Source organism: Leuresthes tenuis, unplaced genomic scaffold (assembly GCF_036924035.1).
Source record: "Leuresthes tenuis unplaced genomic scaffold, fLeuTen1.0.hap1 SCAF_7, whole genome shotgun sequence".
NCBI classification, from domain to species: Eukaryota; Metazoa; Chordata; class Actinopteri; order Atheriniformes; family Atherinopsidae; genus Leuresthes; species Leuresthes tenuis.
In genome coordinates, this window is record NW_027325361.1 from 10,897,192 (window position 1) to 10,910,814 (window position 13,623).

Here is a 13,623-nt window from a genome sequence, read left to right on the forward strand (position 1 = left end):
GTCTTAAAGACATAAAGACCTGGATGACTCAGAACTGTCTGCTTCTAAATTCAGACAAAACTGAAGTTGTTCTCTTTGGACCTGAGCGCTTCAGGGAGAAATTGTCACAATTCAGGGAGAATAGTTATATAGTTACTCTAGATGGTATTTCCTTGGCTTCTAGTTCTACAGTGAGGAACCTTGAAGTTATTTTTGCCCAGAATTGATCATTTGATGCTCATATAAAACTGGTTTCTGTGACTGCCTTATTTCACCTTTGTAATATTGCTAAAATCAGGAACATCCTGTCTCAGGGTGATGCAGAGAAACTAGTCCATGTATTTGTTACTTCAAGATTGGACTACTGTAATTCTTTATTATTGGGCTGTCCCACATATTCTCTGAAAAGCCTCCAGCTGATCCAAAAGGCTGCAGCCAGAGTTCTGATGAGAACTAACAGAACTAACTAATGTTTCTCCAGTCTTAGCTTCTCTTCATTGGCTTCCTGTTAAATTCAGAATAGAATTTAAGATTCTTCTCCTCACATATAAAGCTCTTAATGACCGAGCTCCGTCATATCTTAAAGATCTCATTGTAAGATATTTTCCTAACAGAGCACTTCGCTCCCAAACTGCAGGTTTACTTGTTGTTCCCAGAGTTTCTAAAAGTAGAATGGGAGGCAGAGCCTTCAGTTATCAGGCCCCTTTCTTGTGGAATAAGCTGCCAGTAAATGTCCAGGAAGCAGACACCCTTTCCAATTTTAAGATTAGGCTTAAAACTTTCCTTTTTGATAAAGCTTATAGTTAGGGATGGCTCAGGTGATCCTGAAACATCCCATAGGTAAGCTGCTATAGGCTTAGACTGCTGGGGGACCTCATCTGTCACACCTTTCCTCACTTTGCTCTCTTTTTCCCCCTGTTTAATTTCTCAAATGATATTATGTACATGTGTCATTATTGTGGTTATTAACTTGTGTTTCCCTGTTCCAACAGGTATCCTTTGAATGGTGCTATGGTGTTTTTTTCCCCCTCTTTTCTGTCTTCTCAAACCCCAGCTGGTCGAGGCGGATGGCCACCCTTCCTGAGTCTGGTTCTGCCAGAGGTTTCTTCCTGTTAAAAGGGAGTCGTTCCTTTCCACAGTCGCCACAGGCATTATCAGGACGGGAGATTGGACTGAAGACAAGTTTCGGTGCAATCTGTTGGTTTCCTTAGCTAGGATATTGTTTTTGAATTGGCTCTACATGAATTAATTGGATTATTTTGAAATTAATCAACTGGATTTCATTGGATTATGATTACAATGAATTGATTTCCAGTTGGCTTGAATTGGACTATATTATTTAAGTGACTTGATATGACAATTGTTGTAATTTGGCGGTATATGAATAAAACTGAATTGAATTGAATTGAATTGGGAACAACAGAATCTCAGCCACGAAGTGGAGGGCCATGTAAAATGACAGATGTTGATGCGGATGCTGAGGCGCATAGTGCGCAGAGCTCACCAACTTTCTGCAGAGTCAAAGTTCACAGACCTCCAAAGTCCATGTGGCCATCAGATTACCTCAAGAATAGTCCTCAAGAGAGCTCCATGAAATGGGTTTCACTGAGGCCATAGATCACCAAGTGCAATGCAAAGCATCGGATGCAGTGGTGTAAAGCAAGCCGCCACTGGACTCTGGAGCAGCAGGAGACGCATTCTCTGGAGTGACAAATCACACTTCTCCATCTGCCAGTCTGATGGACGAGTCTGGGTTTGGCGGTTGCCATGACAAAGGTACTTGTCTGACTGCATTGTGCCAAGTGTAAAGTTTGGTGGAGGGGGGATTGTGGTGTGGGTTTTTTTTTCAGGAGCTGGGCTTGGCCCCTTGGTTCCAGTGAAAGAAACTCTGAATGCTTCAGCATACCAAGAGATTTTGGACAATTTCATGCTCCCAACTTTGTGGAAACAGTTTGGGGATGGCCCCTTCCTGTTCCAACATGACTGCGCACCAGTGCACAAAGCAAGGTCCATAAAGACATGGATGAGCGAGTTTGGTGTGGAAGAACTTGATTCACCTGCACAGAGGCTTGACTGGAACCCCACAGAACTCCTCTGGGACTAATTAGAGCGAAGACTGCGAGCCAGGCCTTCTGACCTCACAAATGCACTTTGTCAAAAATTCCCATAAACACACTCCTAAACCTTGTGTAAAGCTTGCCCAGAAGAGTTGAAGCTGTTATAGCTGGAAAGGGTGGGGCGACGTCATGGATTAGGAATGGGATGTTACTTAAATTCATAAGCGTGTTAAGGCAGATATGCAAATACCTTTGGCAATAAAGTGTATGTTCTTTAGGTTAAAAGTCATAAACTCATAAGTGCTACCAACATGTTATGTGTTGTTGAAGAAGTGTTAAATGGCTTCTTTAACTCCTCTATCAAACCATCTCGCTGTCCTGTCCAGAATGTGAACATTATTGTCCTCAAAACTGTGTCCCTTCCCCCTGAGATGCAGGTGGACTGTGCTGAGCTGAGGAGCTTGGTTTATGTATTTGTGAAGCGGTTGTTTACCGTTGCCCATAACGTTGGATTCAAGTATTTTTGTCTGGACTGCATGTCCAGCATAGTCCAGTTTCTGTCGGAGGGTGTTAGAAGTGCACCAAGATGTTGTGTTTGGAGAAAATCCCTCTGATTTTTTTAGAAACTTCTGCCAGATAAGTTATGATAATATTCTCGCGCCAGTTCTTCTGTCCCTTTCTGTTCGTTGCTGTATTGTCTTTCTTTTTTTTCTTTTTCCAGATTCTTTGCTGACTTGACGAAGCCCAAATTTGGGTATTCACTGCTGTGAATTTAAAAAAAAATTGTTTGTCTTCTTTTTCTTTTTTCCCAACTTTTGCAGGGACAGTCTCAACCCATTGGTACAAAGTTCTGATGATCATTTGTGTTTTAGTGGGCTGTGTAAAATAAAGAGCAGTTACTGGTCTGTGTGCGTAGGTTGTCAGTAAACCTTCTTTCCTACAATGTGTACAACATTCTCCAATAAAAACTTGGGAGCTTCTGGTCTTATTCTAACTCTCCCTGGTGAAATGTTGCTGTCAACTATGTTGATGTGTTTATCAAGTGAATAAGCTGCCTTTTTTGGACTGTACACGTTCTGGACAGGGAAGACAGAGAGTTTGAGAGGAGTAAAAGAAGCAGTTGATGTTAAATGGGATAAAACAACTTTAAACAAGGGGGTAGCCATATGTATATCCTATCAAACACTTACAATTGAGCCTTAACTCTCCTCCCCAGGTAGTTATCCATCCATACACAGGATAACCCATGGTGATGAACTGCCCACATGATGGGCAGGTGGATCAATTACTCACATGTGACATGAATAACTCTCTTCAAACTTCAAATGTCCCATCATTAGCTTGTTCGCTTGAAACTAACCTACACATTTCAGAGGTGAAATGTCTAAAGAAAAAAAAAAGAAAAGAAATACAGAAGTCTTTCTATTCAAGTATTGAAGATAATGGAATTACTCAAGATGCTTCATTAGCCATGTCTGAATTATATAAAGGAACAATTGTTCACCTGATTAAAGCAGAGCAAACATCACACAAGCATTCAACCACACCTTCTTCAATAATCAAACTGCTGCTCAAATGAAACGAACAAAAAAAAAAAATTAGGATTCACTACTAATGACTCACAAATGACACAACAGCAGGAGGACATGTTAACAGCAACAATGTGCATGTTAACTGGTGCAGCTTCTGCTGTGGGTTTCTTACAGATAAAGTATAATCAGATGCCATTAAAGCTCTGAAGAGAGTCTGCCTGACATTCCAGCGGGTGAATACAGAAATAACAACAAATGCATTCAAAGAAATATTTTTGTCCCGACACAAAAAAAGTGAAGGGTTTTGGTGTACAAGGTCTTTAGGGATTTGATGGAGGAGGGATAACTGAAGTCCCGAACTCTGCTGTTTCCTAAAGTGATTCAATGTGATCTCCAGGGTCCTCGAGCCCAAAGACATACAAAGTCACGAGGGTTGGTCAGGAATTTCAGAAGCAGAATTTAGTCAGACCTTAGTTACAAAAATAAAGCAGAATTTGATCAATAGAGATCACAAAAAAACTAATTACAGACACTAAGAGCATTAATGTGACATGAGAGTTAATACATGGAAACGGACCGAGTCAAAACACAGGTGGACAATGCTAAGAGGGATGAAGGATGATCAATTTCTGACTTAAACAAATGAGTGGGATTGAGGGAAATAACTCTGAGATCTGTGAGGAATTGAGGTATTTTGTTACTTTGACTGATGCAGTGTCAGTATGATGTACTCTAAATGCAGAATTAAACTCTTCATGAAAACCATCACTTCGCAAATGGGCCATTAGCTTTTTTCAAAATAGATTTTTCATTGATTTTAGAGATTCAGGCAAGGTTGGACAAAGGTCAAAAGGCTCTTTATGCATTGTGGTTCACAATTATAGTTTCATGCTTTTTTTGTCCCGCTACCCTTTTCTTTAACCAGTTGCTTGTAGTTCTCATCAGGTCTTTGTTTACTAGATTTAAAAAAGGTAAAAGAATTTGTACGCATTAAACCCAGGGTTTGTGAAAGTTCAAACTTTAATTAAATTCAAATCTGTGAGTTTATTTTGACTACTCATAGTGTGCAGGATCTCTTGGGCATTCAAGAACACTGTTATGAAATAGTTTAATATGTTTGCATAAAGTTTTTTTATTTTCTTGTCTGACACTTTTACTCTTTAACTCTGAAGTCAGCAGACTGAAAAGCAGGTCACGCCCATAAAGAAGAAAAGCTCTGACAGATTCTTGTTATTCGACTGGTTTAACATTAGTTTGATGTAAATACTGTAAATTGTATGCACCTATAAAATGCAACCCTTACTTATATCACTTAAAGCTGTGAGCTGAAGGGCTGGGCTTTTGATTTACAGGTCCACCTTCGTTCCAACCCTGACCTATGGCCACCGTTCACAGATACAATCATTTGAAATGTTTTCTTCTGAGGGTAAAACTGAGCATATCTGAGGCAAATGACATGAGTTTACTGAAAACCCTTATTTAGTGAGAAATTCACCTGTACCAGGTAACTGATGTAGCTGTTTCTTTTAGGTGTGAGTCACAACTCGGTGTGGGTTCTTTGGCTTTTAACACTACGAAGGTTGTTGATTTTATGTGCACATATATTACATCTGGGGTGGGCAGTCAAAATATTTATCTATCATTATTTTATTGTGTTTATTTCATTGTACAGCACTTTGGAAACCTTTGTGTTTACCTAAACTGTGTGTTATAAATAAAATGGATTGGATTGGGGAACAGCTTGTTAACAGAATCTCCTCCCAGTCTCTCCTCAAATATGTGTCAGTATTGTCTTCCATGTGTGGCACCTTTTGAATGGGAGGCTGATTCAGGCACATGTGCAGCTGGCGTGCTTGCAATCGGCGCAATCAGAACAGTTGTACATTTTTGGTATGTGGGCCCAAATAAACTCGGACAGATGATGAAATTTACAATGTACATACACGGAAGCCACGAGCTGACCCTCACCTTGAGGATTTCAACATCAGAAATGTTCATGCAATTCAGACTACAATTAGCTTTATTATGATCTTTGTGTTAAAAATGTTGAGGTTATTCAAATTTGGTTGGTGATATCCTGCAAGTGAAACATGCCAAGTGTTCTGTGCCCCTTTTGGAAATATGTAAGTCGATTCGTAAACTTAATTCACACAGATAGTCTCTAAGTTTCACATGATCCATGAGGCAATCAAAAAGATATATTCTCTAACAAAGGTACGTGGATTCACATCCACAGAGGCTAAGAAGCATATACGGTATGTACTACAAACTTTTCTACTCCTTAATATGTTTTAGAGGGCTTAAAAAGGACATTGGACATAATAGCTGTTGGAGACAGGGAGTTTTTTTTAATGATCTACAGACAGATGCTTTTGACTGTCAAAGTCTGTCATGTGACCTCAGTCAAACCATTTAAGTGTGTTACACACAAAATCAGATACAATGCAAAAGTTCAGTTTTTAATTGTGATCTTCTTTGGGTGAACTGATATTGATTAAAAACCCAATGGTTGCTATAAAAATCTAATGGGATTTTAACAAATGGATGTGAAGCTATGATTCCTACACTTAATGTCTGCAAACATCTACAAAGTCATTGGAATGCACTTTTCAATGGGGAACAAATGTTGTTTTCTTAGCTGCAGAATAACACACACACACACTGTGTTAAAGTGGTCATACTTTGTGTTTAAATAAAAACATTAAAGTCTGGTATCAGTTTCTCTCTGATTTCCAGCTCAAGACAAAACAGAAGCAACTCAATTTAACTAGCACTGATTAAAAAGCAGCAATCTAGTGAATCTAGTATTTTTTGTTTTTGCCAAATAAATCTTTTATGGTTTTAAAGGCGCAGGATTTTGGTCTTTTACCACACTCTGACTGCTCACTTTCTTTTACTGTGGCACTGTTTGTTTATTTACTGTAACTCCAAACTGAGCAGGAACTGAACATGTTTGACAATTCATGATATAATGGACAAACAAAAGTTGTCCATATAGGGGATAATTACAGAAACGTGAAAAAAAATGTAAATGCAGTTAACATGGACACATACAAGAACAAAAATAAAGAAATGATGTGCAATAAATATTAAACATATCTTTTGTGGATAAAAGCATCCCAGCAAACCTCATATTTCTTTTGCTACAGATTATCTGTTTCGTTTAACAAGCGAGGTTTTGACTCTGTTACATCTGACCAAGAGGTTATATGATTCCACCACACAAAGAAGAACACGTAATCCTCCAGTTTAAGTGTTATCTGGAAACATGCATCTGCGGCAGATTTGTGGAAGTGGGATGTGGGAAACACTCAACTGCAGCTCATTCAGATCACGACATTGAAAAGCTTCTCATGTATTTGTTGTCAGTTTTTGAAAAATCTACATATGATCATCGCATTATAATTATGATCTAAACATGATCTAACTGAGTAAGCCACAATATAGCACGAGACATGGCTTAAAAGGTCAAAAGGTCTCAAATAGGTAAATTGGAAAATATTTAATTTTCAGTGAGTCAACATGACCGTTTATTGTATAATAATGACTTAACTTAAGCTGATAATCAGCTCCAGGTAGCAGCACTTGGACTGAACTGAAAGTGGACAGCTGTTTCATCGCAAGCCTGGCAGGGTTCAAAAGTCTGACACTAAGGTAGGTTTGGCATGCTTGACTCTTATTGCCTGTTTTTCATTTTTGTTTAGTTTTACACGTTACAATAAAAAAAACATATAAGTTATTTGTTCATACCCTTAACTGTGGCCCATAATAGTATGTTGTAAAGTACCACCCCCACAACTGGCAGAAGAAAATTTCCACTTTCGCACCACATGCCATTCTCAAGTATTTTTGTTTAAGGACCCATCAAATCCTCATTAGGAAGAAAGAGGGCTTCTAGGGTAACATGTTCATTCATTCAAGAGCACCATATGACTGCTATTACCAAATGGCTGTTACGCTAACGGTTGTAATGTTGATTACATGTTAAAGCAACACATTAGAACAACATTTTGTCCCTCCTAGGCTTGGTTTAGGTCAAAGCATCATTTGTTCAGGACTGAGTGAAGTTTAACACAGTAATTTCCCTTCGCTGCTCAATAAATAACCTGGAGTTTGGAATGGAGATTAAGGAAATGCATGCTCGCTCGAGATCAAGTTGATCCAGGGCCCTGGGGATTGATTGTATGTATTGTGATATGCTGGGAGTGACTCAGGAGGCCGTGGGAACACTCTCTTGTAGTTTGAGATGTGCTGTGTTAGGCACTTGGTCTCCCCGACATCAAACAGTGGAGTTTGTGAATGCATAGACCTGGGGAATCTGTTGTTTGTGTAAGGTTATGTGGTGTGAAGGTGGGAAAGGGAGAAGGAGGGGGTTCTGGTTGTGTGTAGTGTAGTTCACTTTGGATGTGGAATGTGCTGCAGGGATGCAGTGTGTTGACAAGCTTCCCTTGAAGTGTGTGGTGGAGATTGGTTGAGACTGCAAAGAGACTTGGTTTGGGGTTAGAAAATGATCATGGTAAGGGCTACAATACAAACATTTGATCAACATGAACGTCATCAGTTTTACATGCCACATGCTATTCCTCTCATGACCTCTAGAGGTGGCATATTTTCAAAGGCAATTATAATGACTCATCTATGCTCCCTTTATGAACGTAAATACATCGTGGCATGTGAGAGAGTTCCGTCATTTTGTTATCCTCTTGTTTTTTCCTTTCCCTGGTCGCACATGAGCTATACTGTGCAAACATGTACCGCCCCCATGATTTTTGGTGGTACTGCTCCTTTTGCCATTTTAACGGTACACATCCACAAAGTCTATGTAAACGGACCAAAATATGCGCAAAAAGTATGCAGAGGATGGACAGAAGGCTCCATCTGTATGCGTCTGCGTATTTAACTTTGAGCATTATGAGACATAAATCATACCTGTCTGCGTGAGCATTCAAACAGTTGTATTTGGGAGGCGGATCTCGGTTTAATGCAGTTTGCTTCAAGTAAAAAACAGTAAAAAAAAAAAGAAAAAAGTACATACACACACATACAAAACAAAAACACACGAAAAGACAAAAAGAAAAAGAAGAAAAAAAACAACCAACAACCCCCCGAACTTGTGAGACATTTAACAAATTAATGCAGAAAACAACAAAATATTAAACTGAAATAATATTTCATAGAAAAGAATTAAACCGAAAAACACGACCTTTGGGAAAATGTAGGCAAAACATGTTAATGTTAAACATGTAAATGGTCTTAGAGCTTTTTCTGGACATGTTGGTTTTGCTTCCTTCAGTCTGGCGTCTGGAAATGTCAAGCATTCTATTCACTGGTGTGTCACTTCACATCACACTGTCAAGTTATGACACATTATCTTTCATTTTCACCTTAGGACTTAAAATTATGTGCAAAAATGTTATTGTATAGAAATGATACATGGAATGAGCGTGAAGTGGCATGCTCTTGATACACATTGGACAAGTTCATGCAACATAATTTGTCCGTCAAACTGAATGACGCAACTCTCAAAACAGGCAACTGATGACGAAGTGATGAACGCATTATCAAGTTCAAGTGAGGGTCTGCAGCCCTCCCAGAGCCCAGCCTTGTGAAGTGTGTACGTACATCTCTTTTGAACCTTTCACTGTCAATGATGGGAAATGTGAGCATAACAATTATCCCACATTTGCTGTTCTTATTTAAAAGGAAATTTGGAACCTCTTGAGTGCTGAGATGAAAGCAATCTGAATGACCTTCTGCTGACTGTGGATTTTCTGTTTTGACTAAATTTGATTAAATCTGGTATGTAATGTCCTCAGGTTACTAAAGTCTCTACCGCTCCGCTGCTCTGAGCTAAAAATTCAGAGTTTGTATGTCATCTTGACTTGGAGCGAATCCCTCTAATTTTGAAGAGATCTTGGGAAAAATGCTTCTAATCTCAGATAAAACACTTCCTGTTTTAGGGAGGCTTCATAAATTAGTCCTAGCCATCCTGAGAAAATACGTCTGCATGTAGCCTTTTAGTTGGAGAGAAAGCACCGTCAAAGAGAGTCTCAGGTTTTCTCCAGTAAAATAACCACTTTTCTATGAGAGTAAAGGCAATTAGAAAATGTTGCATGAATGAAATAACAGAAGCCAGCAACACTTAAAAACTGGTGACACATGTCACTTAACTTTGTTGTATATTCTACTAAGGCCAAGAGTTTAAATTAAAAAGGCAAAACCCAACAAAATTGTTCAAGTATTGAAGGTTTCCTGATTTATGCCATTTATGTTTCCAGATTCCAGATCATCAAGCTGAAGCAACAAGCTACTGAAATGTTATTAGTAATTTCTGAGGGACTCACTGTGAGTCATACTGCTTTCCTTGTGAATACAGCTGAATAGTATGACCTTTGAATTTTGAGGGGATTTATTCAGTCTGAGAAAACAACCCTGATGATGTCATAGTGATGCCATCATCTTGACGTGAAGAGGGTCCTCATTCCTCTCTATATAATGGACAGAGTATAACTTACGTAGCGGGTTAGAGTGAAATCTAAACTGTTTCTGAATTTCTGACGATTTCTGAAGTTGTGGTTAATTCAAACATGTCTGTAACAGTGGAGTTGATGCTGGGGGAAGTTGTTGAACATCTCTAGTGTAAAAGGACATTAGTTTGAGTTTAACTGAGCTTTAAGGGAGTCTTTACAATAATTCAAGGAGCAACCTGATCTCATGACATTTCATGTGAAAAAGTCATGCAAAGTAAAGAGTAAAAAAAAACACTTTACAATGACATTGTTCCTAACACTGATAATTTTGATTAATCAGCTCAACAACATTCTATGTCTCCATGTTCATACACCATGAAGTCTGTTTTCTATTTTACCCTCATGTTCATTTGTCTTCGAAACTATTTTAGGGAGCTTGGACAGAATAACTGAAGACTCTCTTATGTGTATCTCGACTGGAAGAATGAGACCAGCTGTGTAGGGTTTTCCCAGTCCATTCACGTTACTACGAGCTCAGTTCCAAAAATGTTTGGTCACTGAGTAAAATGTTAACACAAAATAGACTGCAATGATTCGCAAATATCCTAAACCAATATTTAATTCACAGTAGAACAAATAGTTCTTAATAACTAAGGAACTGAACTGGGACGCTAACCTCTCAACAGAAACTTAGACAATGATCTGGCAATGAACAAAGAGGACGTGGTACTATATATACTGATGGAGATAATGACAAACACAATGCAGGTGTGACAATTGGGAACTGGTGTGAAAATGGAATGTGACGCAAACCAGAGAAATACCAGGACAAAAAAAAAAACAAACAAACACACAAAAATCTTTGCAACTATTAACAAAAGCCTTGTAAATAGTTTTCTTTGCTGTTCTTCCATGTTTTATTCCATGAAACTTGAACTGCCCAGAAGGGAAACATCAAACACTGCATATGTACAAAAGTAAAATATATTATGGCCTCTTATTATGCAGATAATACAGTCCAAAGTTATTTATTTAGGATGGTGACAGCTCACTTAAAGATACTACATGATTATTATGGCCAAAAAAAAGTTTTTTGGCAAATGAGTTACATAAAATAGGAGGTAAAGCACTGGGGAGAAAAAAAAATCCCAATATGCAATCAATAATTTGCTGATTTTATCACCTTAAATCAAATCACATTATCATCATAAGTATTGTCAACACAACACATTTTTTTAGTAGTAATATTATTGATTATTCAACTATCTATATTATTCATCACAAATGAGGATTAAAAGAATTTTTATCAAGTTTAAGAGAATTTACTACATAAGAAATACTAACACGGGACATTAAACACAAACATAAATGAACCAACTGCTCAAAACAGACAAAAGTCAAAGCATTAAGTATTAAAACAACATATTAAAACAATGGAATTGCGTGAATGACATTTAGTGAAAAGAGAATAGATGTGATCCCATCAGAGGATTAACTTCAAAGTTATGAAATGCTTTTAATTTTATGAATAGGAGAATTTTTTTTTAAGTACAGTCAAATTCTTACATCAACCCAATCACGAGCACTTTTGAGGTGACATGGCCTCAAAAAGCTATATCCCACCGTGACTCCTGACGACTCCTGGCTTGTATGGGGCTGAACATGTGCCTGGTTGATTGAGGTGGTTCTCCTCTGGAAGCAAAATGTCTTCTGCAGGATTTGGTCCCACTGGTTTAATGTTACTTTAATGTGTCTTTTTCTCTTGTGGTTTCTCACTCCTTTAGTACCCTAAGTAAGAATCTGACATGCTGGTTCCTCACAAAATATTTAATCTAGCCCACATCAGACGATATGAGCAAAAGTAGCTCTCATGAGACTGTGCGCTGATCAAGTTAGATAAACGTAATGAGGCTGCACTACAGAGGCTGACTAATGGATAAAAAAAGTTGTGACTAATACTGAAAACATTTTGATGATGATGAATTGGACTGAAGATAAGTGAAAAAGCAGTCAATCTTCTGATAAAAAAGGCTGACCTTAAGAAAGGTTTGAGATCTATTGCTCATGACAATTTTTTAAGATTTACAAGAAAATTTGGATCTATTCGATCATCCACACCAGACAGAATAATCTTGATGTAGAAATTCTGCCAAGCGATTGCACAGATTTGAACTTGGTAAACACACAGTAATATGTCACATTGGTATATAATAATTATCATTTTTTTAGCTTTTCAGCATGATGCTTGTATTAAGTTGTAAACTCTTGCATTTAATGTAAATGATGCCTCAACACTAGATTAGTGCTACATGGTGCCATGAAGCTACTAACAATAATTTTTAAAGTAGTAGACATGACGCATTACATAAAATCATTGAGTGGTTGATTCTTTATGTGCTTATATACATCAAACTCCTTAATAAAATTTTCACACACCTTTCCAGTAGTCACTTTAAAAAAAATAACTTTTTAGTGGTATCTAGCCACCATTACTCCTGGAGAGGTTTTCATCAAACTCCAAATATGTTGGCAAGAACCTTTAAATTGGGCTTTTATTCAGGAAAAAATGACCAAAAGTCTGTCCTTGAGAGAAACACACAACCTCACATGCATCCTCTGAGAGGGAAAGTACTATCTACGGCCTACACTTGTCATTAGGGCCACTTCAGACAAGATTTCCCATGCATCTGAGCCTCCCAGAGGATGTTAATATGTCACCAGTGAGTTTGCAGCCTGACCTTTGACTCTGAGAAGCTTAGGCTATGAGATGAGCCAAGCAGCAGGCTCACAGCAAAGACACGCTGCCAGCAGGTGAGGCGGATCAAGCACTTTCTTTTCAGCATTTTAGACAACAAAAATACAAAATCTTCATAGCTTTTTTTTAACCTTTGAACTTTGACACCAATACATTGCTTATTCTTTGCTTTTTTTTCAACCTTCTCAGCTAATGCACTCCAGCAGCCAGGCAGTGTGACAAGCTCCTTGTTTTCACAGGATCCCAAGCCCCCAAGCTTTAACTTTCCAAACAGCTGTCCTCTTGATGGAATCGGAGCAAGTGGCCTGGAGTTCTCCGGCACCAAGCCAAACTACTGTCGCAGTCGGGCTGCCCTCCAACACAAGAGGTATTTATGTTTTGTTTCTGCTAACTGCCATAGTTTATTCTCAGAGGAAAATTATGTCAGTGCAGTTGAATATATTTAGAGAGAAAATTAAGCCAAATCCAAATTTAAATCAAGATGATGAAGTGTGTTCAGACAGAGAACAAAGAGAATTGTTACCTTGCGTCACTGACCTTTATTTAATTGTTGCACAGTCTGTGCCGTCTGTTTTTTTTCCCCTGTGTAGGTTTGAAAATGATGTGAAAAAAAACCTGAGAAAACCCAGAAGCTTTTAGCTCAAGTTGAAAGAGTTGAATACACAAATGAATTTGCAGTACAGGAATCGTACTACACAATCGTATCATTATGTAACCAAATATTTGTTCAGTGAAAGTGACCTGCTTTGCAAAGAAATATAATGTATTCTAACATAATGACAATAAATCACATTTTACCAAAAATGGAAATAGTGGAAAGAAAGCTTACA